This window comes from Helianthus annuus, chromosome 14 (assembly GCF_002127325.2).
Source record: "Helianthus annuus cultivar XRQ/B chromosome 14, HanXRQr2.0-SUNRISE, whole genome shotgun sequence".
NCBI classification, from domain to species: domain Eukaryota; kingdom Viridiplantae; phylum Streptophyta; class Magnoliopsida; order Asterales; family Asteraceae; genus Helianthus; species Helianthus annuus.
Window position 1 is genome coordinate 104,954,444 of NC_035446.2, and position 6,000 is coordinate 104,960,443.

Genomic DNA, 6,000 nt, shown 5'->3' on the forward strand with positions numbered 1-6,000 from the left:
AAATGGAATATATCTTGGGACTAAGCCAATATAAAAGATAAGTTAGTAACTGGGGACAAGCCCAAAGGATAACTGAGAATGATCCCAGAGGATCACTGGGGACAAGCCCAAAGGATAACTGGGGATGATCCCGGAGGATCACTGGGGACAAGCCCAAAGGATAACTGGGGACAAGCCCAAAGGATAACTGGGGACAAGCCCTAAGGATCGTATGTAAACTGGAGTATGGCCCTTCTCTGGCAACTATCCACACTTAGTGACATGAAAATGTCAAAACCTTAGCTAACGTGAAAACGTTAGAAACCTTAGGAACGGATGTATGGTGCGTCCACCATTATACGTAGGATCCTAAATATAGCCAGTACAATGAGGTTGTCAGCCCCGAAAGTGGGTACTGGTCCCAAAGACGTGAACTATACCAGGATCATCGTGCGCTGCTGGCGGAAACTGGGGATAATCCCAAGGATAACTGGGGTTGGACCCAAGGATCTGTGGTGCTCTTGGAGATCTTTGACGATTTGCTGAAGATACCTGAACTATCATAACTCAAATGGTTTGTGAGTAGAGGATGAAGGATACATGATCCTTATCCTTAGGCAACAAGTAAGAAAATGCAATAGTTTTAGGATAAGCATATTACCAGAGTAAGGATCACTGATATCTCCGGGATCCTTCTAGGATACTTCAATGTAAGGATCACATGCATGAAGGATCATGTTCACATGAAATACTTCTTTAAGTGAACAGCATTCCAGGCTCTTGGTAACAAGTTTCCTTCCATGGTTAGCAACCTATATGCCCCCTTTCCTGCTTCAGCTTCAATCAAGTAGGGACCTTCCCATTTTGGTGCTAGTTTCCCGTCAGCAGGATTGATAGTATTTTGAAATGCTTTTCTCAACACCATATCTCCGATTTGGAACTTCCTTATCCTGACATTTTTGTTGTAGGTACCAGCCATTCTTTGTTGGTAGCTTGCCATCCTTATTCTAGCTAGATCCCTGATTTCTTCAATAGTATCCAAATCCTGAGCTAGGATTGCAGCATTTTCTTCAGGATCACGAGCAATTGTTCTAGCAGTTGGGATCACCATCTCTGTTGGGATCACTGCTTCTGCCCCAAATACTAAAGAGAAAGGTGTTTGGCCAGTGGCATTCTTGGGAGTTGTCCTATCAGCCCATAGCACATAAGGTAACTCCTCTGCCCATTTTCCTTTCTTGGATCCTAGCTTCTTCTTCAGATTGTTGATGATGATCTTGTTGGATGATTCTGCTTGACCATTGGCTTGTGGATGAACTGGTGTTGATGTTATCATCTTGATTCCCCAACTGTTACAAAAGTTAGTGGTTCTGCTTCCAATGAATTGGGAACCATTATCACATACAATTTCAGAGGGAATGCCAAATCTAGTTATAATTGTTAGGGCTGGATTTTTATAGGTGATCCTTACATATGATCCTAACCAGTGATCCTTGTTTCTTTGGCAGACAGTGATCCTCAGCAGAACTTCAGGATCAGGATCATGGGACATTATGGTGATCCTCATACTAACGGCCACTTCCGCTTAATACAATATTGTTTTGCAGGAACATCTAGCAGGATATGCTCTAAAGACCATGATCCAGGGACGCGTCTTCACAAATATGGCAAGAGCTAAATTGAAGATAGACGTTGTACCGGATATGGAAACTTGGCTTGATCTAAGGGCAGCAATTTAGGCTAGATTATCTTTATTTCTAAAGGGGTAATGAGCTGATTAATAGTTTACCTACCTTAAATAGGTCACCCACACATGTATAAATACCACTCTTCCTCATTCGGAAGAACACACACGACATACGACACAACTCTCAAACACTTAGACACTCAGTGATCCTTGTACTCAGCTCATTACTATCCGAAGTTGTAACTACATTTTTGTTATATTGAAGTCGGTGATCGGTAGTTGCCATCACCCGAGGTTTTTTATGCCGGAGATCATTCATTGATCAAGGGCTTTTTCCTCGTATAAATCATTGTGTCTTTGCATCTTTTATCACAGAAGTGATCCTTTATTTTCATAATTAACCAAGCATCATACCCCGTTTACATAAAGTTTGGTTACATTATCCTTGTGTGATTTTTGACCAAAACAGTTTGGCGCCCACCGTGGGGCAATTGGTGCTTCATTCATAAGAAAATCTTTTGTTCGAAACCATTTCAAAGAGTTACATGGCTTCATCATTGAAGAACACGTCCACGGCGATGTCTGCGGTCACCTCATCACAGATCACCTTGCCTCCTCCACCGGCAGGATCTCAGAAAAATACTGAGAAGAGATCAACTCCCACTTTCTCTAAACCTCTATCTTCTTCTGCTATGAATTCTTCTATTCCCAGTACTAGTGATGTATTTGCTTTAATTTTGCAGATGAAGGATCGTATGCAGCGGCAAGATGAAACTAACGAAAGGATCCTCAGGGAAATTGGAGATCTCAAAAGACAAAAGAAAGCGGCAGAGGATCATTCTCCACTGATGCCCAAATCCTTGAGCTTCGATACTCCAATAATCACTTCCCAGCCATCAGGGATCCCGGACGTGCAAATCATAGGGGAGTCAAGAGGATCACATCTCAACTCGGCAGCAATGACTCAGACATCAGATTCACATTTTCAGCCAATAGGATCCTATCCTCAATACATGGGATCCTTCATGAATCCGGGAGCCTATCCGGGGGCACAGCAGTTTCAAGGATCCTACTTTATTCCAGGATCATTCCAGGGCCAAGGATCCTCTTTTGTTCCAGGATCATCCCAGGTTCAAGGATCCTCCTTCATTCCAGGATCATCCCAGATACCAGGATCCTTACAGATGCCAGGATCCCTAAAAAGTTTGCAAACAGGAAGTCTAGATGTCCATCAAGGGGACTTCATTCCAATGCAGACCATTGCTTCCACTGGTCCCGCCGTTGTTCCAGAATCCCAGCAATATGGATTCCCTAACTTGAACCCAATGGGAGGTAACACTTTAAATAATTATCCTACCACTAACCTTGGATTCATGCAGGATACAGGTACCAATCATGCTATGGCCAGGGAATTACAGAAACTAAAGGACATGATCTCAAGTGTTCCAGGGGTAGTCAAGCCTATCCCAGAGATTGCAGATGGAAGCCACAAGGTATCTCGCTTTGCACCACCAATTTGCGATGCAGAGGTACCCAAAAGATTCCATATCCCTACCATGAAGCTGTATGATGGCACAACGGATCCAGAGGAGCATATAGCACAATACAGGGAAAGGATGGAAATCAATCCTATCCCAGAAAAGTTGAAGGAAGCATGCCTATGTAAAGGATTTGGATCCACTCTAACTGGATCAGCTCTTAAGTGGCTGCTAAGTCTTCCCCCCTACTCTATTACTTCATTTGCCAATTTAGTTAATTTATTCAATAACCAATTCTCTTGTAGTAGAAAATTTGAAAAATTAACTAGCGATTTGTACAGGATAACTCAAAATCATAATGAATCATTAAGGGATTATATAACTAAATTTAGTAAAGAATCCTTGGACATTCCCAACTTGGATATGGCTACGGCTGTTGAAGCCTTCAAAATGGGACTGCTTAAGGATTCATTATTCTATGATGATCTTGTTATGACACCATGCAGGAATTTAGATGAAGTAAGAACTCGAGCACTCAGGTTTATCCGGCTAGAGGATGACAAGAGGATCCAGGAGAGACAAGTGGGATCCTCAAAACCGGAGAAGCAAGGATCCTCCTTCAAGAGCAACAAATTCAAATCCTACCATAGAAATGAGAACAAGAATGTGCATGCTGTTGACCAGGAAGAGGATGATGAAGATTATCCTCCAATCTCAGAATATTGTTTCTCCGTTGATAATCATGAACTGATCCTTGCAATGCAGAATCTAGGTGAAAAAGCTAGATGGCCCAGGAAGAATGATAAACCATCCGGGACTAAAGACAAGTCCAAATGGTGTGCATACCATGAGGATTTCGGGCATCTAACTGAAGATTGCATAGCCTTAAGAAAAGAAATTGGATACCTGCTAAGCAAGGGGCATCTAAAAGAATTATTGGGGAGAAAAAAGCAAAGGACCCAGGATCCTGAAAGGATCCCTGAAAAGGCTCCAGCACCTCCAGCAGACGCACAAGTGATTAACTTTATATCCGGAGGATCGGACATTTGTGGTACATCCTTTTCAGCGGCCAAAAGACATGCAAAAGAATCAAAAATGGATAATGGAGAAAGGCCTATTAGAACCTCAAGTGTCTCAGAAGGGAAGATGATAACATTTGATGAGAATGATCGCATTAACATTCAGGATCCTCACCATGATAGTTTAGTGATCACTCTCTTTATCTCTAACCATTTTGTCCGCAGGATCCTTATTGACGGAGGGAGCTCAGTGAACATTATCCAACTTGATGTCCTGAAGAAGATGGGAATCCCAGAATCAGACATCACACCAAGATCCTCCGTGCTTGTAGGATTCAGTGGAGAAACGCAGAAAACTCTGGGGGACATCAAACTCCCAATCTACGTGGAAGGATTACATAATTACCAAAAATTTTGTGTTATTGACTGTTTATCTTGTTGCAACGTTATCCTTGTCACACCCCTTTCTGCGGCGGAAGCACGAGGTGTGATCATGAAAGGTTCTCATTGCATACGAAAGGTAAACATACTACATGCTCATGAAAATAACTTCAAATACCATAACTTGAAATCATAAGTTAGCGTTTACAACGCGAGTTAACATAAAACATTGTCTTAAAAGGTTTACACTTTATTTAAAGACAAACACAAGCGACATCCACGAGCATAAGAGAGACCACGCGCACATCCATCCTAGTTACCTGAAATACATGTGAGTTTTGGAAAAACGTCAACATAATGTTGGTGTGAATTCATGCCGTTTTGTTTTGCACTTTTGTATACTTTGTATGAAAACATATTTTGTGAATAAATCGAGTTTTCATTAAATCCAGTTTCATGTGTACACCACGTACTCATGTATGATTCAAATTCTTCTAGAGTACCCCACGTACTCAAGTATAATCCATGCTTTTCTTGAGTACCCCATGTACTCAAGTATTCATCAAGTTTTAGAATGGTATGAGTTTTTATGTAAATTAAGTATTCCTGTATGTATCAGGATTGTTAATGGGTTGCAAAGCCATTAACATGTGACACGACATAGGAAGTCACCAAACCTTAGGCATTTAATTGGTATATTCTGAGACACAAAAGCACTACTCGATACTCGCCCTCATCGAGAGTGTGGCTGCCCGGCACCCGTTAGATCTAACCTTTTGTTCTGCGGTCTAGGTATATTGTTGATTAATGGTGCTTCTGTACCCTATTCGTGACACGATTCCTCGCATCATTTTTCATAGCGCATCCTACTTGGTACTCGTTTCTCACCAAGCGCGCTTCTCATATTCCTATTTCACAACACACTTGGTACTCGTTCTCACCAAGTGCGCTTCTCGTTTTCTTATTTCACAACACACTTGGTACTCGTTCTCACCAAGTGCGCTTCTTGTATTCTTATATCGCTACACACTTGGTACTCGTTCTCACCAAGTGTGCTTTTTATTATCATACCATTTGTTAAACATAAAAATATCTGTAACATGTATTTCACCCCCGAAGTTATAAAACTGAAAACAGTTAAGAGAAAAGGGGGAGCATGAACTCACAACTTTGCGTTCCTGTGCGTCGTAAACTTCACCGGGTTTGCTTATTTAACGTCGTAACCTATACGCGTTTTCTTAACGTTAGTCACTAGACTTGCGTCGCACAAGTTCAGTCACTCACTTTTGTATTCGTATTGTCGTGTTAAAAATATTTCATATTTTTTTTAACTAAGTATCTTACTTATATTATTTTTCGCAAATTAATATAAGTATCTTGTGTTTTGCACTTTGCACCCGAATTATGTGTCTTGTATATTGTATGTGTATTTTCATGTTTATACTCCTCATGAGTATTT